Source organism: Quercus suber, unplaced genomic scaffold (assembly GCF_002906115.3).
Source record: "Quercus suber isolate HL8 unplaced genomic scaffold, Cork oak 2.0 scaffold_227, whole genome shotgun sequence".
Classification (NCBI taxonomy): domain Eukaryota; kingdom Viridiplantae; phylum Streptophyta; class Magnoliopsida; order Fagales; family Fagaceae; genus Quercus; species Quercus suber.
This window is the reverse complement of record NW_027069685.1, coordinates 1,000,934-1,026,321: the sequence shown is the minus strand read 5'-3', so window position 1 is coordinate 1,026,321 and position 25,388 is coordinate 1,000,934.

Sequence of the window (25,388 nt, the reverse complement as noted above, 5' to 3'; positions counted from 1 at the left end):
TTCAGTACTCCTTGTTTGGTCTGATGACAATTTGACAACAACAAAATTTTACCCTTCAATTTCATTTCCTGAAAGACTACAAAATAGTTTTTTATTTTTATGGGCTGAGACAAATGTGCCTTCAAAACAAGTAGGATCCGATAAATCGTGCACAGTGGCTATGCATATGATATAAGAAGTGTCATTAAATGAATAAAGTTGAAAAAGTACCACCTTCCCACATGGAATTCGTACAATCCATATGATAGATGATAGATCCACAAAGAGACGTAGTTTTTCAAACGCCTAGTTGAGCTGAGCTTGAGGTAAGCCTACACAGTATCATAGAAAGAAAAGTCTTTGCTGCAATCACAATGAGTTGCATTTCGAAGAGTATCTTTCTTGTTGTCAGCCCCGAGGAATCCCAATTCCCAGTACTTGTTTTCAATGCAATGCCAATGCATGAAATGAAAAATTCAAAATAACTTCGGATCCAAAGGTCGACCCAGTGTACTGGTCTATGAGTCTATCTATCTAGCTAGCAATTGGTCAGAATGGGATTTGGGTTTAACCCAACCAGATTCGTATTGCAATTAGGTTCATGTCTAAAAGTAGATTAATCAATTAAAATAAAAAAAAATAATATGGAACATGATAAAATATTATCAAATCTACCAATTAGTAGATGGCCTTCCACAAGATTAATACAGTTTAGAATTATTCAAGTAAAATAACTTGACAAAAAGAAAAAAGAAAAAAAAGAAGTCAAATAACTTGACCAAAGAACTAGAACTAGACCAGCTGGGACCTTGTAATTTTTTTTAATTATATATAAAATTAAAATATAAAGATTTAAAATTTTGGGTTAGTCTCTATGACTAAAAATTAGCCTCCACAAATTGAAAGTAGGTCCAAATAACTCCCAAAAAAAAAAAAAAAAAAAAAAAAGAGAGGCCACCTAACCCAAATTCGTGGTCAATGGCCTTCTCCCAAATTTAGTTTACCATCCAAACATTAATCATAAATAATTTTAGGGATTTTAAAGAACGCGAAACTCCATTTTGATAGAGTATAAATGCATCAAGAAATAGTTATTTTGTATATTTTCTTTTATTTACAATTTGTTAATATTATATGTAGACTAGTTTTATTTTTCTTATATTTATTTACTTTTGCATTTTAATATACCTTTTATCCTTGAATGATAAAAAAAATTTAATGTTTTGGCCCCCAAAACATAGAATCCAAGTTCATCGTATGGTGAAGCAAAAAATATTTTTTTTTGTAGAATGTCATAATTGTATGATATATGAATACAATATAAAATTTATTTAAAAAATTACAATTAGAAGTAGAGGTGTGCATGGGTCGGGTTACGGAGATTTTTGACCCAACCCACCATGGTGGGTTGAACCCATGAGTTGGATAATTTTTTTATTACTATTATTATTAAATTGAGCAGGAAAAAATATATCACACCTGCCACCTAAGTTGATAAAAAAATATACATTAATATATGAACTAACATACGTTAATATTAGCTTTTATATAGGATAGGAGGAAGAACTGGTTATTTAAAAAAATTTATTAATTATATAATATATTTAAAATATATATTAAATATATATGTGAGTTGGGTCGGGTTTGGAATTTTATGACCCAAACCCAACCTGACCCACTATATATAAAAAAAAAAAAAAAATTGTAACCCAATCTAATCCACCAAGCCCTAAAAACTAACCCAATCCGATGGGTTGGGTTAAGTTAGGTCGGTTTTGGCGGATTGACGGGTTGGCTGCACACCCCTAATTGGAAGGTATATATCTTACAAATTTGGGATATATTCAATTAATAATATGCAATAAAATTTAACCATTTGAATTGAATATATCAATTGGAAGTGCTTTTTATTATTATATATATATATATATATATATTATCAAAAATAGTTCATACTAAAAGCTATTGTTTTGATTATGGTTTCGTGATTCTCATGGATAAAAACATGAAAAAAATTAAAGAGAGGAGAGAGAAGAGACAGTCAAACAAAAGAGATGATGAAAAAAAGGACAATATAACCATTTTTTTTATTAAAAAAATGTGAACACGCGTTGTAAGCCTATTCCAAAAGAAAAAAAAAGGGGAAAAAAAAGTAGTGCTAAATCCACAAATTATTTTATAATATTTTTACAAACTGCTGATATAACAAATTCTTATTAGTTTTAATTTGGGTCCACTACTAACATCACATTTACATTTACCAATAATTATTTAAAAATTGCTAAAACCACATCAATAGTTTGTAAAAATGTTGTAAAATAATTTGTGTCTGTAGCATTACTCGTGTATTATATAGGTGTATTAGGGCTGACCATGAATCATACAATATGTGTGTATGTACATGCTATATTGATCTGTATTGTTCAATTTATAAACATGCGAATTTATTTTGGGTCAATGTAAATTATTATGAGATTGTGCTGGATCTTGTTGAGCCCATCAAGCAAAAAAAAAAAAAATGTAGCTTCTTTTCAAAAAGAGTAATGCTATAGTCACAAACTATTTACAATATTTTACAAACTCTTGATGTGATTTTAGCAATTTTTAAATAATTATTGGTAAACATAAATGTGATGTTAGTAGTAGACTCATATTAAAACTAATAAAAATTTGTCATATCAGCAGTTTGTAAAAATGTTGTAAAACAGTTTGTGGCTGTAGCATTACTCTATAATACACATCCTTTTGCTCAGTTCTGTACTTATATAGTTATATATCGTGTATTCTACCATACTAATAATCATGCACAAAATAATATTTCAAGGATTTTACTAATGTATGCCATAATTTCTATTTTTGGAAAAAGTTTTCTTAAGAATTGAAAAAGTAATAACAGTTTTTTCAATTCCTGAGAAAATATTTTCAAAAATAAAAAACTTAATGTGTGCCTTAAGGGCAGACATTAACCGGACCCATATTTCAATAAGTAGGTGGTCTATCACACTATCATTACAACTCATAATTGTTCACAATTTTTTTTCTTCGAGAAATAAGCTGGTCTTAAACCTTCTAACCGACTCCAAAGACCACACTGAAGGTTTAGGCTCTACAACAACTTACTGAGATTGGCTTTGTAGCTTCAACTTATTGATCACCAAACAATAACACCATTGTATATTAGATATTCTGTATTTCTCTCTTTGTAGAACATGACAAAACCTCTCTAAATCTCTACTGAGTCATGCTATAATTAATAGAGGTGGCAATTCGTGTTCTTGTGTCGGGTTCGTGTCTTGTCGACTAATGAGTATTCGACTGTATAGATCAGCACTAACCTGACTCAAGCCAATCTAATCCTAACAAGAATTCTGAGCTTGTTTTCAATTAAATTTCTTTCATGCAAAAACTCAATAATTAATGCTCTGCAGTTAAACTCGTTTTCTATAAAAATAGCTAACACAACTCCACAACTAAAAGTTTTACAACTACCAATTTCACTTTTTTCTCATCCACTCCAAATTGTGAAATGTTCAACTCCTGTAGAATGGTAAAATGTTGTAACATATGGCTTGAAAGAAGATATTACATATACCACAACTCTGGTGCAAGTGCTAGCCAAGACCCAAGAGTCAGACCAGCCCCCCTAAAGGCTAAAGACAGATGCTAATGATGGGCTAACCATATTGCTTGCCTTCACATGACCAACTGCAAAGAATGCATGAACAGACATAATTATAACTAAAAGAGTTATTAATGAATTTTGTTCTATATTTATTTGAAGTGTATGATTAGTTAGCTTCATTGAGATTCGTTTGAACAGCCATTGAAACAAGATAGAGTCACATGGATCAGCAATATAGGGAGGAAGGGGATAATTAGTCCCACAAATTGTTAATGAAGAGGACTAGTTATAATAAATTAATAATCATACAACGTGATAGAAATTGAGAGACTTCCCCTCTTGGTTGGTGGTTGTGTTGTTGACATTATTGGAGCACACGCATGCGAACTCATAACTGCTAGGATCCCCCCAGCCTACCATAATTAGTCTCAATTCTATTTCACTTTCACTTCCATTATGGTTTAAAAGTTTATAAAGGAATGGGATGTACATTGAGTTATCATATATATATATATATACACATACACACACACAAAGTTATACATATTATATATTTCTACAATTTGAAAATACACATAAGGGTGTGTCATTTGAAAATACAATAAGTGCAACTTATTAAAACCTCAGTTTAAAGTATATATATAATACTATAATCCACTTTCCAAAAAAAAAAAAAAACATATAAAATGATGTTCAATAGACACATGATATTAAGCAATACCAGAGTCAAGTTAGGGGGTGGGGCCACTAGGGAATGCCTCCTAATTTTACCGACAATTACATTTATAGTATGTTAAATCCTAGACCAACTAGGGGTTACAATATGTATGAAAGTAAGATTAAAATCACCTTGTTTATACTTTAAGTAAGATAATATGTAATAAACTTGGATTAGACTTATATAATAAAATTAAAAGAGTAATGTTAAGACACAACAAATGCTACAACAGTTTCAGAACACTTCTATAATAACCCACCACCTCATATATGGGCCCATCACAATATGAAATTTAAAAAATTTTAATACTAATATGAGAATGTTATAAAATTGTCATGAACTTTTGTTTTGTCCTAGACGTTATTCTAATTAAAAACTTGACTACAATTGTGCCTTAATATCTCCAAATTCATTTACCCCCAATTGGGCAAGAAGAATTAATTATTTTGCTGAAGTCTAACACATTTTTTTTCTTAATTTGTCCGGCTCTTTTTAAATGTATACTCCCTCTCTTACATAATTGTGAATCTCACTAATTAAATTTATTGTATGGCCCATAATTTATGTGAGGGAGAGGAGTACGCATTTATTAGAGTATCCACAGCAGATGTGCCAAATGCTATTTGGCACACCAAACACAAAAACGAAATTTTATCAGATGTGTTAAATGTATCAAACTTTTGCAACATGCTACAGTATCGTTGCATTTTGACACGATACGGACTTAAATTGCATTTGTATTTTTTTATTTTTTTATTCATTTGTCTCTCTCATCCCACTCTAAGCCACTCCATCTCCACTTCTCCGAATCCTGCTCTCTCTCCTCCTTCTCTATTTAATCGCCCTCTCTCTAGTGAAGGATGGGTTTTGATGTAGGTATATTCTGGCGTGGGCTTCGGCATGGGTCAAGTGACGGTGTGGGTCGTGGGTATGGTGTTGTGGTGGGTTGCGGTGAGGTGGGTCATGGCGAGGTAGGTCGCCGCGAGGTAAGTCACAGCGAGGTGGGTCACGGACTCACGGCAGAGGTGAGTGGGTTTTGATAGGTGGGTTCAAATGGGGTTTGGGGTGGTTTCCTTCACCGGATTTCTCTCAATCGACCTGCAATGGTGGGTTTTGCTTTTGGGTTTGTTTGATTTAGTTGTGTTTTTTGCCGTGCTGATTTCTCTGGTTGTGTTTGATGTGGGTTTTGCATTTGGGTTTGTTTGATTTGCTGTGCCGATCTCCCTGTGTGTGTGTGTGTGTGTGTGTGTGTGTGTGTGTGTGTGTGTGTGTGTGTGTTTTTTTTATTTTTTTAAGGTGGCGTTGGTGGATGTGGGTATGGTGTTGTGGTGGGTCATGGCGAAATGGGTCGCGGCGAGGTGAGTCTCGGCGAGGTGGGTCACGGACTCACGGCAGAGGTGAGTGGGTTTTGATAGGTGGGTTCAAATGGGGTTTGGGGTGGTTTCCTTCATCAGATTTCTCTCAATCGGCCTGCAGTGGTGGGTTTTGCTTTTGGGTTTGTTTGATTTGTCGTGCCGATCTCCCTAGTTTTGTGTGTGTGTGTGTGTGTGTTTTTTTTTTTTTTTTTCTTTTTAAGGTGGCGTTGGTGGATGTGGGTTTGTACCGATGGTGGCTGGTCAGTGTTGTTGCGGCAGTGATTGTTGGTGGTTGTTGTTGCGGTAGTGGTGAATGTGCCATTGTTGTTGTTGATGGCGATAACAGGGAGGATATAATATATTATTTTAATGTATAGTAAATATTATTTTAATGTATAAAATTGAAGGAAAAAACATCTGATAAATAAGATATTATAAAATGATGTGATAAAATAATAAAGTAGATTTTTGATATGTTAAAATGACATTTTTTATACAACAACTGCTACAGATGCTCTTATACTTGCAGGAGCATTCAATAATTTTCCCAACCCTCACCATCTTTCTCTTTTGTATGATTTATAACACTGTACCTATCCATCAATCACCGGCTAGAAGTTTCATACACACTACTATAAAATTTATAAGGGTCCAGTTAATATGTACCCTAAGGGCATACATTAAATTATCCACTTTTGAAAATATTTTTCTCAAAAATTGAAAAAACTGTCGATATTTTTTTAATTTTTATTTTTTTTAAAATGAAAATTTTTATGTCTTTAGACACACGTTAGTAAAATTCAACTTATAATAGAGTGATGTGAACAATGACCACGACGACAATTTGTTGGCCTCCAAATTTCCGATGTTACATATCAATTAGTGCCAGAATTTATTCTAGAAAGATGTACAGAACGGTCGGCAATCATTTAAGAAACAGTATTATATGTCAATTCATTGGCTTCTAGGTATCCAACGTAAGAGCATTTACATCACTTGTTATAAAAATTTATGTTTATTTTAATATCATAATTTACTTTTTTTTTTTAAATTTTAAATAATTATTCTTTCAAAAATACTTCAAATTATTTATTTTAAACACTATTTTATTAAAATATTAATTTTTTTAATTGTTTCTTTTTCTTTACACAATCATCATCCACTCTTCTTTCATGTTCAAAATACATAAAGAAAGCATAAAAAAATAAATACAAAATAAGTAATATCAATATAAATTTACACAATTATTATAACAATAATTAAACATTTTTTCTATTTTGCATTAAATGATACAAATGCTCTAACACGTTTCGGTATAATGAAATTGAAGGAAACAGAGAAATGTTTATATCAGGTAGTTACAATCATCAAATGCTAGGGACTGCCAAAGCTTTTATGACAAGACTGCGATGTAATGTGAATAAATTGATACTGACCTTCCTAGATACCAAAATGTTCAAATGGGGTGGTGGGACAAACACGTGTACTCGCTGCTAAAGAACACGAGATACAGTTAAAGATACGCAGCCAAGCAATGGTTTGTGTTCTCTGAGTTATGAATGGGGCAATGTGGCACCATAGGGCACATAAGTGAAGCAATAATGGAGTGAATGAGAGTGAGACTACGCTGTCTCTGTCGACTAATTAACTACAAGGTATTCAAGGAGGAATGTTTTCAAATAAAAGAAAAAAAGAAAAAAAAGGACTGTTTTAAACAATGTTGTTCATCAAGAACCATCGGTCATAAAGACAGTTTACCTGTTCTCGACTGTGTGTTTTGTTCTAGGAATACCATACAAGCCGAGTAAACTTGGGGAATTATTGCAAATTTACAGCTGCCTCTGCCTGTTGTGGCTGTGTGGTCCGTGTGGATTTAAGGCAATGTTCTTTGAAATTTTATAGCTTATATATACTGTTATTCTAAGTTGCTTTATGAAAATAATTTTAACAAAGAAATTATTAAAAACTGGAATGAACGGAGGGAGACAAGAAGAAAGTAAGTAAAGGGAATGGTAGCTGAAATATGATACTAAAATTTAGTACATTATGATTTTCTATCATTTTATTTTTCTCGTCTTTCTCCATTCAAACATAGGGTAAATAAGTTTGAGAAGACATTTTCTCTCTTCCACCTTCTTTACAACAAGTGAGGGAAGAGAATTCAAACCCAAGTTATTTTTTAAGGAAAAACTGAACAACATTATTAAGTTATAAGGTTCTCGATCAGAAAATATATATATTTTTTCTTTTGAAATTGGTAAATACCATTTTATGATGAAATTTTAACTTTAATATATAAAATATATATTAGAGTCCTGTCATTTCAAATAAGTTATTATTCACTATTTGGTGGAATAAGATTTTAAATATTTAGAACCAAATAGATTTGTCAAAATTACATCTTATCTACGAAATGATATTCATTCATTTTAAAACAAATGGACAATCTCTTCATCTCTCTAAATTTCACATTCACAGAAGACAATAAATAAACCCAAAAATATGGTGATCTTGTCGCGCCAAAAAACATGTCACCAAACGCCATTATTTTATTCTTGCCCATAATCGTCCTTTTTTATTTGTATTCCAATTTCTTTTATCGAAATCTAAAACTTTCCCACCACCCATCCTAGGATCAGACAAAGCATATGAGAGGTTCTGGCGAGATAAGTACAAAGTTTATAGATGGGAGAACACAAAACCCAATGATGAAATGTCATATTCAAGGCATTGGCATTCCATGCTGGCTTATTGCGTCACAGGTATTTGGAAAAATGACACCTATGCCAGCTAGAGAACGATTTTAAATGGTTCATTTTAGGTGTTTATACTTTATATTGCCCTAAAAAGGATCAAGGTAAAGAGTTAAAAAGAAAGTGCTTAGGCATCGCCCCTTTTTCAAGGCTCTAATAATGTTATATCAAGAATTTGGATTCTCTACTCAACTCAACTCTATCATACCTGCAATTGGAAGCATTAACAAGTCTCTATCTGTCACCTTATTAATTTTAAAAACACCAACACATCATACACAAGTATATGATGAAATCTCATTTTCATGATGGCAGCACATTCTACATGACAAATGAATGAAGGTAGATTCAATGCTATACGAAAATTGTCATATAAGCGTGATGTGTGTTATATCAAGAATTTGGATTCTCTACTCAACTCAACTCTATCATACCTGCAATTGGAAGCATTAGCAAGTCTCTTATTTGTCACCTTGTTAATTTTAAAAACACCAACACATTATACACAAGTATATGATGAAATCTCTTTTTCATGATGGCAGCACATTCTACATGACAAATGAATGAAGGTAGATTCAATGCTATACGAAAATTGTCATACAAGCATGACGTGTGTTCAGACGTAACTTAACAATATTTTGGATTTGGCTTGCATTTTATGCGAGAATCCTATGTTTTTAGTTTTAGTACATTGAACTTGACACAAACATGACATTGTTTAACAATCTCATATTCCTTCTGTGCATTGGATTGTACAAGCATGAAACCTCTTGATTATACTCACAGCAATAATTAGTTAATTACTAAGTATGGCGATTTAAAGATTGAAAGATGAATAATTTGAAATTTGGGGATTCGATTAGTTATTAAAGAGCCAATTTTGATACATGAAGTTTTAATCTCACCATCATTCTATACAATCGGCCTATGAAGAGCATTACACTCTGCATCATCACATAAATTATATCACAGCAAGTCAGAAGCAGATTACCGGCAGAAAATGATGCGCATATGATATGATGAAACGGGAGTTAGTATTCATAGCACGAAATCTAATGGAAGAATTGCTTCAAATCCTAAATTGATATTCCTAACCACACTACTTCATATGAATCAAAAATTACAACAATCACACCCTTACACAGTTACACCTTCTCTTCACCAAATTATTTAATGATTAGTTTATTACAACTAACCCCACCAACACCAACTCTCTGTTTTCTCTTTTCCACCATATCTATTATTACTCTTTGACACCAATCCAGTTTCCCTCGAAACTGTGTATTTTCAAAGCTTACATTCACATTATAGAAACATAATCCAATATATTAAGGTTGGTACAAACTTCACAAACCCAATTGCCTCTTCAGAGTTGAAAATATGCAAGGTCAGGAATCGGATATGGCTTCTCTTTAACATATATAATCTTGATTGTTAACACAACATTGCAATCATTTATGGGTACAGTTAACAACTGCCCTAAGTGCACAAATTAAATATTAATAAATGCTCAATTATGAGCTGTAATGCACACTTTTCAAAAAATAAAATACACGTGTTAATGATTCATTAATTTACACACACAAATTCATTGCGGTTATGTGTGATTTTTTGGATATATGTATACAATTTGATTTGATTTTTTGAATGCATCTTAACCATGGCCCTTAGGCTTAGGGCATTTGTTGACAAAATTTTTATTAAAATAAAAATACAACACAATACGATTTTAAGCATATGGTATCTGTTTCATAATGATTGTTCTTTATTATTAAGGGTCTATTTGAGATCCGTTTATTTTACTGAAATTGAAAACTTTTTACTGAAAGTGCTATAGATAAAGGTAAATGTTAGTTGAAATAGTACTGTGAAACCCATGAATTAAAATAAAAATACAACACAATAAGATTTTAAACATATGGTTTCCATTTTATAATGATTGTTCTTTATTATTAAGGGTATGTTTGGGATCTGCTTATTTTGCTGAAACTGAAATTTTTTTGCTGAAAGAACTGTAGTTAAATATAAATGTTAGTTGAAATAGTACAGTGAAACTTATGAATAGTACCAAAAAGTGCACTGAGACTCATGAATAATTGCAAAAATAAGCTGAATAGTAAAATAAATTGACAAAAATAAGCTGAATATTTAAAACACCTATTAAATTCCCCCCACCACAAAAACAAAAAAAGAATATGTATGAAATCGTCTATGTTGTAGGACAATGAAATGCAGTTCGCGTTACTCATTTCTTTTTTCTCTTTCTTTTTTTTTTTCTTCTTCTTCTTCTTCTTCTTCTTCTTCTTCTTTTTTCTTTTAATTTTAATTTTAATATAACCAATTTATTGCTTACCTAGAGAAAACACAAACAAATAGAGTTTTTTTAAACTTAGCTCAAATTGAATTATTTGATCTATCCCCTGTCTCTCAAGTCTCAAGCAGTAACCACTTTTTTTTTTTTCCCTTCTATTGTTTTGTTAAAGCTAATGCATTGCCACTCGCAAGTGTCATCTAGTTCCTCTCTCAAGTGACATCTACGCCGTCATAGTGGGTACTGTTTTCCTTAGGATGCTACTATTGTTTTTAGAGAAAAGTAATATAATACAATAGAGAAGAGAACAGTGTTTTCAAAGTACTTCTGGGTTAAGATTTTTTGATTCCTATGGCAGCGACACCATCATGTGCCATCCAACTTTACATGATTGAAATAAAAACAAATATGATCATCCATAGAATCCAGAATAAGCGACGAAAGCCATGTCAAAGTACTCTAATTTTTATGGATCATTTATTGCGGTTTGTCATGATTAAAGCTTGCACTAACTAATGAAAAACTAAAGCCAATACCACGCATCACAGGGCCAATAGCAATAGTATAAATTTGCCAAAGGAAAATGTCAAAATTGGAGATTGGAAAAGTCAAGAAGTATAATAATCAGGTTTATGTAATTGTCACATCTTACATAATGATACACGAAGAACAGTTTTGAGAAACTGAGAGGTTAGGTGGAGAAGTGTACCAACACATTGGAATCACACATAATTCAACGTCAAGATACTTGTACCAAGAGCAAAATCATATGGTTGACAAGCCAATTACTCTAGAATTATTGCTTCCACTAACAAAGATCCTCTTTAGAAAGAAAATCCACCAAATACTTGCAAGTGGGTTATCCATGCACTCGAAGTCAACATATGCATGATATGGGTTTTAAATGTGCTTCACAGATACAGTAGGGTCTCATCTCATCTCATCGCATCTCATCTCATCGCATCACCAGTAAACAAAACTGAATCTTGCATACCAAGCACAGTTAACAAAACTGAATCTTGCATATCAAGCACAGTTTATGTACGATCTTTATACCATTATAGCTGTAAAATAAGGTGCTTTTTTTTTTTTTTTTTAAATCAACGATTGGCGAATGTAGACAAGGAAAATTCCCGACCTATCACAAGCTGACACGTCACACTATCAAGTCCACAAAATACGGCCAATTACAAAGCGCCACATGCTACTGCTAGGTTTTACTATTGCTATTCAGAAACCAATAGAAATTTGCCAAGTGTCATGCAAAGACCAATCACACATCATCGCACATGTAAGCGATGACACAATCAGCCTCGCACGTGTAAGCGATGACATAAGCGGACCAATCAAGCGCTGCCACGTGTCACCAATCAAGCTCCGCCACGTGTCACTTACCTACCCCTAAACTCCTATAAATAGAAGCCTTCCTAAGGCATTTGGGAGGGGATCTGAGGAGGAAATCCAGAGATTTGGAGAGGACCAGGCCATTGGAAGCACTCAGAAGTCCAGAAGCTCTGCCGGAACCAAGCTCTAAAGCCTCCAAGAACTTCAAGAACTTCAACTTCGAATACGAAGAACATTCGAAGGAAAATCATCCAAATCATCCGCCTAGATCCAAAAGTCTGCGGGAATCAAGCCTAAAGTGTCCGAAAACATCACAAATCATAAATTAGTGAAGCTCTACGGATCAAGCCTCTAAAGCCCCGAAGAACTTCCACCACAAACCTTCGAATACCAAGAACATTCGAAGNACCTTCGAATACCAAGAACATTCGAAGATGAATCATCCAAATCATATTCCTAAATCTCAAAGTTCACTGGAATCAAACTCAAAAGCCTCCAGAAACATCAACAAACCATAAATCAGTGAAGCTCTACGGATCAAGCCTCTAAAGCCCCGAAGAACTTCCACCACAAAAATACAAAGAACATTCGGAGAGGAATCATCCAAATCATATTCCTAAATCTCAAAGTTCATTGGAATCAAGCTCAAAAGCCTCCAGAAACATCAACAAACCACAAATCAGTGAAGCTCTACGGATCAAGCCTCTAAAGCCCCGAAGAACTTCCACCACAAACCTTCGAATACCAAGAACATTCGAAGAGGAATCATCCAAATCATATTCCTAAATCTCAAAGTTCACTGGAATCAAGCTCAAAAGCCTCCAGAAACCTCAACAAATCACAAATCAATGAAACTCTACGGATCAAGCCTCTAAAGCCCCGAAGAACTTCCATCACAAACCTTCGAAAACGAAATGATTAAAGCTTGCACTAACTAATGAAAAACTAAAGCCAATACCACGCATCACAGGGCCAATAGCAATAGTATAAATTTGCCAAAGGAAAATGTCAAAATTGGAGATTGGAAAAGTCAAGAAGTATAATAATCAGGTTTATGTAATTGTCACATCTTACATAATGATACACGAAGAACAGTTTTGAGAAACTGAGAGGTTAGGTGGAGAAGTGTACCAACACATTGGAATCACACATAATTCAACGTCAAGATACTTGTACCAAGAGCAAAATCATAAGGTTGACAAGCCAATTACTCTAGAATTATTGCTTCCACTAACAAAGATCCTCTTTAGAAAGAAAATCCACCAAATACTTGCAAGTGGGTTATCCATGTACTCGAAGTCAACATATGCATGATATGGGTTTTAAATGTGCTTCACAGATACATGTAAAATAAGGTGCTTTTTTTTTTTTTTTTTTTTAAATCAACGATTGGCGAACATCATATCAAGCTCAGTAAGGTTGAAAGGGGATTTGATAATACAGGCCAAACATTTCAAACGGGGGTATTGTCATATGTTACTTATAGTATAGATTGGTGAACGTCATATTGCGAACCATTTGTGAAGTTTCTACTTTCAGATCTTTCGAGATTTTATCCAAAAAGTCATTGATCTGTTATTTGATTCGAGGGATTGGATTAGCAAACGTTCCTTGGATATTTAAAGCATGGTCTTGTTATGTTTGAAACATGGTCTCGTTATGTTTGATGTGGACGTTATAGAAGGAATGCACGTCAGTCACTCAATTGATAACATTGTTTATTAGATCTTTCTTTGATTGGCCTAGTGCGTGGGGTCTAAACTTTAAAAGTAGTAATTATATCGTTGAATTTATGCCCTTCTCCATACTAAATTTTTCTTTGGAATCTTTTTGTGTTCATTATACATGTACTGATGTAACGAAGTTGAGGTGGTGAGGAATACTGGAATAACATATTCTATTATATAAATAAATAAAGCAAGTAATTTTTTCTTTTTACAATCAATAATAATAAAGACAACAAATTTCACAATTGTTGAGTTAGCAAGTTGTTATTGGTGTACAAAAAAATTAATTTTAATAGTAGTCTCATGTGTAAGTGATATTTCACTAATCATAATTGTAAGGATAAGGGCCCAAATTCATGAACTGGGCTTTGGGCTTGGCCAAGGACCTTGTTTGTTTGAGGAGGATAAACAGTACTGAAAGTGTCAAGCTCAGAACCCCATAAGTAAAATACAAATGTAAGGGCTAAGAAAGTTGGTCCAAAGAGGAACATCTCCTCAGATAAGCAAGGCATGAATCAAACGTATACCTTATCATTCAAGGTAACTTTCCAGGACGATCTAGTGGTAGAGATAGGAGATATTAGGGGTGTCCACGGGTCAGGCGGGTCGGGTTGTGCCCAACCTGCAAACCGACCTATAGAGATTGGGTAGGCAGATTCTCAACCTGCAACCAACCCGTTAAGAGGGTCGAGTTTTGCGAGTCAGTTTGCTAGCGGGTGGCATCGGTTTCAAGTGAGGCCGAAACCCAACGAAAAACACACAAAAAGGCCAAAATCGGCGAGATCTCAGGCCAAGATTCGATGAGGATTTCATCAAATACGATGATTTTTCCCCCAAATCGTGCCAAGAATCGCTGGATCTAGTGTATCTATGCCGGATTTGATTGTGTGCCCAACCTGCAAACCGACCTATAGAGATTGGGTAGGCAGATTCTCAACCTGCAACCAACCCGTTAAGAGGGTCGAGTTTTGCGAGTCAGTTTGCTAGCGGGTGGCATCGGTTTCAAGTGAGGCCGAAACCCAACGAAAAACACACAAAAAGGCCAAAATCGGCGAGATCTCAGGCCAAGATTCGATGAGGATTTCATCAAATACGATGATTTTTCCCCCAAATCGTGCCAAGAATCGCTGGATCTAGTGTATCTATGCCGGATTTGATTGTTTTGGTCGCCGAAATCTGCTAAATCAAGATGAAAACTAGTTGGAATCGCTAGAGAATTCGCCAGAATTTGATGTCTTTAAGCAGGTCGGGTTTCAAGGGATTTGAACGAGGGGACTCGAAACCAACCCGCTAATGTCAGGTTTTGGAGCTCAAGACCCGCGGCCGACCGCCGGAGCAGTTGGATCGAGTGAACGCCGGTCCGGTATGGGCAGGTGGCTGGATGGGTTGGACAGCCCTAGGTGATATGATCGTGCAAAAGGGATGGGAGCTTAGAGGAATCTAAGAAAAAGATGCTACTACCGCATTGAATACACAGCGGCTACTTTTTTAATCGCATTTATGTGAAGAAGACCCCTGAATAGTGCTGTCTTGGCTATCACAACTCAAAGAGAGCTAAAGGGGGCGTCTGTTGGGACAGGCACTCAAGTGAGGGCTCAGATGATCAATAAGTGTAGGATTAAGATAGTCTAAAGGAAGCTATATATTGTAAGAGACCCTCCATGAGGAAAGGACCGGAAAATGAAGAAAGAAACACTAATGCAACCAAAGACAGACTTGTAATAAAGTTTTAAGGGAAAAACCTAAGAATTAATCTCCTCGGACTAGGCCGAGGATGCATTTCTTAAAGGAAACGTCTTTTATCCTTCCTTTCTTGCCATTAAAATCTATTAGCTCGTCATTTGATCCACTAAAGCCCAGTTTTCTAACCCATTCTTTATAAATTTATTGTTTTGGAATTTTTGGGCTAAAATCTACATCCCTGTTGGGCTTGAAGTTCGAACTGGGCCCCTACAATAATATACCATTTACCATCTTTACAAGTAGTAGAAAAAATTTGTAAGAGCATCCACATTAGTGGTGCTAAATAGCTATATTGCTACTTTTAGTGCCACAAATATTTAAAAAGCATGCTGCAGTAGTGGTGTCATAGCTAAAATAATAAATAAATGAATTGTTTATTGTAGTAGATATATTATTTTATTGTGTTGAAAGTTAAAATAAAATCACTGAAGTTGGATGTTTTATAAAGTAAGAAAGTAAAATAGATAAAGTAACTTTTAATGAAGCCAAGTAGCTAAAATTATAGCTCCACTAACTCTAAAATTTGTTGTTTTAACTATTGTTTTACAAAATCTGTGTTGTGTGAACTGTGAATGTGCATAACCATGTTTTCAGCCAATTCAGTCTTAAATGTGTTTTCATGTCATTCAGTTGGATTGGAAGAATGATACTCTTCAACCATGACCTTCACATGTTATTCATTAAAAAAAAACAAAAAACACAACAACAACAACAACAACAACAACAACAAAGCAAAACAACTTCCAGAGCAATGATACTATGAATAAAAAATTTAAGCACCCTCCCAAAAAAAAGACTTTTTTTTGCTTTATTTAATAGCTCTAATATGATACCAAATGCGTAAATGTTTTACCAATCCAATAAAGAAATTCATTGACCCCACTCTTCCCCTATCACTCCAAACATACTTGAGAATAAATGTCATATTACTATAATTTAGGTACTAGAAATAGGGGAAGCTGCGGCTATATTTATTTTTTTAAATTCCAGGCTTTCCAGCACATTCGATTGCCCCCACTGGGCATAATGTAGCTCAGCCCATGCCAGTCTAGCATACATGAAAATCCAGACCGAATAAGCACTCAAGTCGTTAATTGTAATTTTTAGGCCTCAAAATTGAGATTGATACTCATAAACTTAGAAATCACTCAATTAGAAAGGTGCAAAAAGAAAATGCTAAATTACATTGCCCTTTCAAGAAGTTAATGCTTAAGAACTGATGGCTACAATGCTTCTTTTAAGTAGGAATGGCAATTTATATCCGACCCGCAAATACCTGGTTCNTAAAATACCCCAGTATATATATAAGTTAAAAAAAAAAAAAAAAAAAAAAAACCCTAACCCCATATTCCCATTTCACTCACTCAGCCGCTACTCAGCCTACTCTCTTTCTCCTCTCCCACTCTCATTTTGTATTAGTGATAATTTTGAGCCTCATCTTGAGTCGTTGATTGTCTTTGTGTCGTGTGTCAGAGTCATCAATTATCTTCTTTTTCTTGTTCTGTTTTGTTGATGAAACTGGCATGGCTGGCGGGGCCCGAGGGTGCCCAACGGGCCAGGTTTAGGGTTAAGAAAAAAAATTCGTTTAATAAATGGGCTGGGTCCAAGTTTCCGAGGCAGACCCATGGGTCAGGTCCGGGTAAGAAAGAACCTGGCCTGAACCCAACTCGTTGCCATTCCTACTTTTAAGACCATTAATAAATAATGGTAAGGACTACAACCTCTTTTACCTAAGGGGAACAATCTGAACATAAGTGGCATGGAAAAAGTTAAATTTTATTACAAATTTTACGATAAAAGGCTTTTAAATGGGCATGACAATTAATGTGATTGGTGTTACTTTAACAAATAATAAACAAATGTTTGAATTATTTTGTGATTGATGACATATCAATTTGTAAATCTTATATGGTAAAATTCTGGTCACTCATGTAGCATACCTTTGTTGAGTGGAAGTGTGAAGGAAAGTGGCTTTTATCAAAGAATCTGTTGGGCAGCCACAAAGCTATTCAGTAACATCTTTCCTCTGCATTGGAATTATATTCAAACATTTAATTGCACCTCATTTTTTCCTCAATAGAATAACAAAGATATTACTATGATCAGTTTTTGTAATTAACATAAATATAATCCCTCCATTCTAATTGGTTTATCCTATATATCTTTTTGGGACATGCCACAATAGATGTCTACCTTCCATTATTAGTAAAAACAAGAACCAAAAAAGGAGAGGCAGTTCAGGAAAGTGAAAATCCATATTGCCATGTAGAAGCAATAAATGATGTAGTGTTAAAAAGTTGGAATTACAAATGGGGAGAACAAAGTAGGACAAAGGAGCATATGATAGAACAAATTATGAATGCTTATCAACAAAAAATAGGAATCAAAGGAGGAAATCCATAAGCAGGATTGGAAAAAGTAACATCTGGGGCATGGTACTGCCATTTAGTTCTATAGAAAATTTAGGTACAAAATTTGTTCTCCATGACTCAAAAAATCGCAAAAAGATGTTTAACAAACTTCATAGCACCCTAAATGTCATTCGATTACAAACATCAACTATACACCTGAGAAATAATATCATGCTATATACTTAGCAAGTGCTATCTACTAGACTACCAAAGTTTTGGCAGATTAATGCAGTCCAGTGGCTGAATGGAATAGACAATTATCTTCTACTGGTAGTGTACTCATATGATTGTTTCCAGCCCCTTGTATATTCACTAACAGTTTCTCTGAATCACTATCATCAGAAGCTGGTTTGTCACCAACAAATTTTAACAATCAAGGACTTCATTACAAACTCAGCATCACTAGAAGCCCCTGTTAACAATCAAACATAAAACATAAATTTGTCGGTACTCCAGAGGAAAATACTGCAATTGATACAAATTAGTGCCCACTCTCCATTTTACTGGAAAGAAACTGTAAGCAATATTTTAAAAAGAGAGTAGTCCAGCAACTAAACATTTTCTTTCGTTCAAGTAAAATTTGAGAATTTTTAGGCAAAGTGACGCCCTTTCCCTCTCTCTCCAAAAACATGTTTAATAAAGCATTATCAATGCATCTTTTTTAAGAACTGTAAAGACTATTTTATACTAACAAGGGGGAAATCTGAACATATGTGACATTCCTGTGTTGGTGGAGCTGCCAACAAGACAGGCTTTTGTGAAAGATTCTGTTGGGCTGCCAGGAAGCCATCCAGAAATCTTTCTCCCCTACATTAATATTATGTTCAAACATAAGTTCTCAACATCGTTTTCTTTATCCAATTGAATAACAAAGATATACAATCATCGGTATCCTTTAATAAACATAAACATTACTCGTTTCGTCTCATTTTGTTTTTCCTTTATGCATGGTACGTCCCACAATACGAGTCCGCATTCCAATATTAGTAAAAATGCGTACCAAAAGAGGAGAGGTAATTCTGGAAAGTAAAAGTCTATATGGTCATGTAAAAGCAATAAATGGTATAATATTAAAAAGAGGGAGCTACCAAAGGGAAGAAAAAATCGGATAAAGGATAGAACAAATTATGAAAGTCTAAAACATATTAAGAGATCATGCTTATCAACATAAAAATATGAATCACATTAGGGGAAAGAAGGGGACAAGGGAAGGAGAAACTCCATAACCAAGGTATTTGAAGGTATTAACTTATGAGCATGGCATAAATTAGAAGGCATCTGAAAAGCAAGGTATTCATACCATATATATGCCATCATCCTAACAACTAAAAATAGAGAATTAAATGCCACTCTCGGTTGCATAAATCCTAATTTTGTACAGTTACTACCTTCCAAGCCTAATATTTTTAAAAGATATCAGTTTATACTCCATTCTACACTACCATAAAACCCCATACTACTAAGAGAGAGCCAGCAAAAGTGTGTGCGCTACGGTAAAGAAAAAAAAAAGGAGACAGAGCACATCAATCAGACCTTTTTGGCAGCTGTACCATGCAAGATGTCAAGCACAGACTCTACACGCACAGTCACAGATGCATGCTGGAACTGCAAATGGGCCGGGGGAGTCCATTAGTATGAAAATAATATCAACGAAGAAATCAAAGTGTGACTTCATACATAATTACATATAAAAGGAAAAATGTGACTTCATACATAATTACATATCGAGTAACATGTATGAACAATTTAAAGTTTGGGGTTTAATTTATGGGTAAATTGGAATGTAATTCTGCCGATATATGCACACCTAAAATCATGACATTTTTAAAACTTAAAAGGATCTATAAGACTTTTTAGTAGAAGAGTACTAACCTCATAACATGTGCTAAGCGCATCCTCAAAAGCTTTTTATTTTTAAAATTTTAATGACTAAAATTAATTATTTTAAACCTTTTAAGGACAATAAAAGCTCAATGTATAACTTCAAATACTAACAACGTATTTTGGTCATAATAAAACTAAATTTGTTGTCTTTTGAAAAATCAAATAATAATAAATAAATAACCAAAAAAAAAAAAAAAAAAAATTTTTTCTCCCCCCACATATATATATATATATATACATATATTTTTTTTTACTAAAAAAAAATTTAAAAAAAGGGGCCGGGTCAGGGGTCAACTTGTCTTTATTCGGGTAAAAAAAACTCGGGCTTGAGTCAAGTAAAAAAAATCGGGTTTGGGTCAAATCAATGAATTCTAACTTGCTTTACCATTTCTACGCATATGATGATGAAAGTAAAGCCCTTGAATCAAAATTTGAGATGGACATGGGTCCATCATTGCATGTATTGGGAACAAAATATTATGGCTCATTTGGTATACTGAATGGAGATTACGACATAAATGATAATCTTTATTATTGAGAATGAAGTGTATTGTAATGGAATACGTAAACTTATTCATACATACATTTGGTTGTAAGTTGTAACATTAGAATAAATTTAAGATTTCTATTTTAGAAATATCTTACTTATAAAATTATGTTTCCTAAAAAAAGATTTTTTTTTTTTTTAAATTTTTTATATTCTTTAAATTTGTGAGAGGTTGTTTTTAATGATTTTTATTTTTATTTTTATAAATGTTATGTGCATATGGATAGTTTGTATATTTGAAGATATATCAATTTTAAAAATTATTATACCTACTAAGGAATAACTATTGTAACTCTTTTCGAGAGGAATAATTATTTCTCATTTTAAAGGATAACTATTCATAAGGAATAATCATTCTCTATAATAAAAACATAATCAAATTACAAAATAACTAAACCGTAGGAATAATTATTATATTATAACATTTATTACAGTTTACCAAACATGCCCTTATTGCAGGGCCAACCCAAGATAATTTGAGACCTAAGGCGAAAATTTTAAAGAGACCTTTTATATCTAAATATCACTTAAATATTATTTAGTTTATTTTTTATTTATTTCAAATCTATTATTAATTCATACTTTTTTTTTTTAGAAAGAGTTTCAACTTATGGCGTCCGTTCCTGATGATAGTTCTTTATCATCAGACCAAGATACCAATGAATTTTAGGTGTAGGCAGGGATTGAACTCCAGATCTCTTATACAACCATCAAAGACTTTACCAGTTGAGCTAACTGGAATCCACATTAATTCATACTTATTAATATGACTAATTCACCCAAAGTGAGTTAATGATACTTACTATATAAGTTTTACAAACTAGCATATTACCAATAAAAAAAAAAAGGTTATTCAAACATTCATTTATTATACTGTTTAAGTGATACTGATCATATTACTGTGACATTAGTTTGTAAGTTTTTTGTCATAAAATTTGTATTAGCTTTAGCATTTTTCATTCATTTAATGGAGATTAGGTTGCATTTCTATTAATTCATTTTTTTTTTTTTGAGAAAATGCTAAACTTACTATAAATTTTATTACAAAAAGTTTACAAACTGATATGACAATGAGATGACACTTCAACAAAAGAATAAATGAGTATTGAATTATTTCATATGATTGGCGACATGTCAATTTATAGGACTTGTGTAATAAAATTTGTAATAGACTAGCATAACTATAATATTTTAGACTTTGAGAAAAAAAAAAATGAACACCTAACTCACATTTTTCTTTAATTAAAAAAAAAAAAAAAAAAAAAAAAAAAAAAAAAAAAAAAAAAAAAAAAACCCTGTTACATCTGATCAGGAAAATTATTTGTAGAAGGTTCTCAGGAGATTTAACATGGCCCCAAAAAAGAAAAAAAAGAAAAAGAAAACTTTGAGCACACCTATTAGCAAATTTACTATCTTTAGCAAGAAGATGTGTCCTAAGATGAAAAGAAATAAAGTTCATAAAAATGTGCCTATGGCCAGGCAGTGACTAGCTTTGTATATGCATGACAAGCACAAGGCCAGACATTTGTCATGTAGTAGACTTAGTAATAAATAAATATCAATCTAATCTGGATACGGCACATTGACATGTCTCAAGGTAGTTAAACAAATTTTCAATATCTCCAAGGTACCAAGGGAATGAAACTATATTTGACTTGAGTTATCTAGAAATAATAGGATTTACTCCATGTGGATTTGGTAGGAGATTTAGATGATGATGAAATATAAAAGTGGCTTTATATATACCTATTCAGTGGAACACCAGTTTCCTGTTAAGTAGAAATAAGGCCGTGTTGCAAATATACGATGGAGGTAGAATATATATTGTACAACACAATGATAAGTAATGCGGTCTAGATTAAGCGTTTTGTCGACAGCATAAATTTCAATATACCTAACAGACAAGTTGATGTGTTTTGCTACAATAAGACCGCTATTTAATAAAACATAGAGCAAATAGCTCCAAGGGCAAACACATTGATTATCACTATATTCAAGATGTAGTAGAGAGAGGTAAGATACGAGTCTAGTTTATCCCCTCGAACAAGATGGTGGCTGATCTTATGACTAAGGGGTTGATTATGGATAAATTCATAGAGCATGTAGTGGAAATAGGACTCATTGATATAATACCTAGGTGAATGCAACATGGTCTATAATTGGTTAGTTGAAGACAAAAAAAACACTGGAGAGAGATGTAGGTCACGATTGATGCATGGATGCACAGCCCATTAATATGCATCATGGAAAAACTGAGCTTGTTGTAGTGGAAGTCATTGATAAGGTCGTTCAAGGAAAACCTTCAGAAATTTTGGTTTAGAGGAAGTACACATAAAGAATTTTAGCACAACATATGGTGTAGTTTGTACAACTAAAGTCGTTAGTAGCTATATACGGGAGTAATCCTGAGATAGATTCCATTTATGTGAAAGATAGTGAAATGGAAGTCATCCCAAGTATGCTACAAAATTAGTATATGACGACGGGTGTGGTCAGTGTGAGGCAACAACAAATGTGTGCACAAATTAGCTAGGTTCACTCACTAATGCCAATCTATGGGTATCATAAATGAGAGTTAACATAGGGCTAAACCATGGAGACCATTATCAATGTTGATGGGTGATCACTCTATGATATTACACAACCTCACACATGCTATAACTCCTTTTAATGAATGGTGTTACTTCACGGACAAAAATGCCTTAATGCCCTTTTCAAGCAAATTATATAGCATTATGCCCCCCCTTCCCAAACTAAATAGGAAAATGTCTTTCTTTTAAAACTCGATTTTTGATAAATTGGGTTAAATTTTTTTTTTCTTAGGCCCTATAGTGATGTTTTAAGGACTTATAGTGATGTTTTTTTAACTTGACTTCAATGAAATCAAGTTATAGGTAAAAAAACACCACTATAGGTCGATTTCATTGCCTATAACTCGATTTTGTTGAAGTCGAGTTAAAAACGTCACTATAGATCCTTAAAACGTCACTATAGACTCCTTAAAAACGCCACTAGCTTAACTCGATTTATTAAAAATCGAGTTTTAAAAGAAGGGCATTTCCCTATTTAGTTTGGGAAATGGGGCATAATGCTATATAATTTGCCCGAAAAGGGCAAAAGCCCATTTTGTCCGTTACTTCACATGCATAATATCTGTTTTGGCAGAGAGAAACCAATTGTTGGTTAAGATTGTAACAATTAGGGTTGATGTATCTGTTTATGTAGATATGTTGATTCCCAAGGGGTTCAAGTTTGCCTATGAATACTAGGACCCTAATTTGCATTCAAACATATTTTTATTCTCTTTCTAGACAAAGTTTTGTGATTACCATCCTAATAGGATCCATCCATGTTTGGAAGCAACAATTCTAAGCTTCCATTTAGAGAATTGATGGTGTGATAAAATTTTGCTTTTATTATAAAAGAGAGGTGAAGACTTAAAGAATGAAAAGTTACTTAAAAATTTTAGAGGATATATATATATATATATATAAACGTGTGAACATTTTTTTTTCCTGGTTGATTATGGATAAATTCATAGAGCATGTAGTGGAAATAGGACTCATTGATATAATACCTAGGTGAATGCAACATGGTCTATAATTGGTTAGTTGAAGACAAAAAAAACACTGGAGAGAGATGTAGGTCACGATTGATGCATGGATGCACAGCCCATTAATATGCATCATGGAAAAACTGAGCTTGTTGTAGTGGAAGTCATTGATAAGGTCGTTCAAGGAAAACCTTCAGAAATTTTGGTTTAGAGGAAGTACACATAAAGAATTTTAGCACAACATATGGTGTAGTTTGTACAACTAAAGTCGTTAGTAGCAATATACGGGAGTAATCCTGAGATAGATTCCATTTATGTGAAAGATAGTGAAATGGAAGTTATCCCAAGTATGCTACAATATTAGTATATGACGAAGGGTGTGGTCAGTGTGAGGCAACAACAAATGTGTGCACAAATTAGCTAGGTTCACTCACTAATGCCAATCTATGGGTATCATAAATGAGAGTTAACATAGGGCTAAACCATGGAGACCATTATCAGTGTTGATGGGTGATCACACCATAATATTATACACCCTCACACATGCTATAACTCCTCTTAATGAATGGTGTTACTTCACGGACAAAAATGCCTTATGCCCTTTTCGAGCAAATTATATAGCATTATGCTCCCCTTCTCAAACTAAATAGGGAAATGCTCCTCTTTTAAAACTCAATTTTTGATAAATCGAGTTAAAAAAAAAAAAAAAAAAAATCTTAGGCCCTATAGTGACGTTTTAAGGAGCTTATAATGACGTTTTAAGGACCTATAGTGACGTTTTTTAACTTGATTTCAATGAAATCGAGTTATAGGTAAAAAAATGCCACTATAGGTCGATTTCATTGCCTATAACTCGATTTCGTTGAAGTCGAGTTAAAAACGTCACTATAGGTCCTTAAAACGTCACTATAGGCTCTTTAAAAACGCTACTAGCCTAACTCAATTTATCAAAAATCGATTTTTAAAAGAGAGGCATTTCCTTATTTAGTTTGGGAAAGGGGGCATAATGCTATATAATTTGCCCGAAAAGGGCAAAAGCCCATTTTGTCCGTTACTTCACATGCATAATATTTGTTTTGGCAGAGAGAAACCAATTGTTGGTTAAGATTGTAACAATTAGGGTTGATGTATCTATTTATGTAGATATGTTGATTCCCAAGGGGTTCAAGTTTGCCTATGAATACTAGGACCCTAATCTGCATTCAAACATATTTTTATTCTCTTTCTAGACAAAGTTTTGTGATTACCATCCTAATAGGATCCATCCATGTTTGGAAGCAACAATTCTAAGTTTCCGTTTAGAGAATTGATGGTGTGATAAAATTTTGCTTTTATTATAAAAGAGAGGTGAAGACTTAAAGAATGAAAAGTTACTTAAAAATTTTAGAGGATATGTGTATATATATATATATATATATAAACGTGTGAACATTTTTTTTTC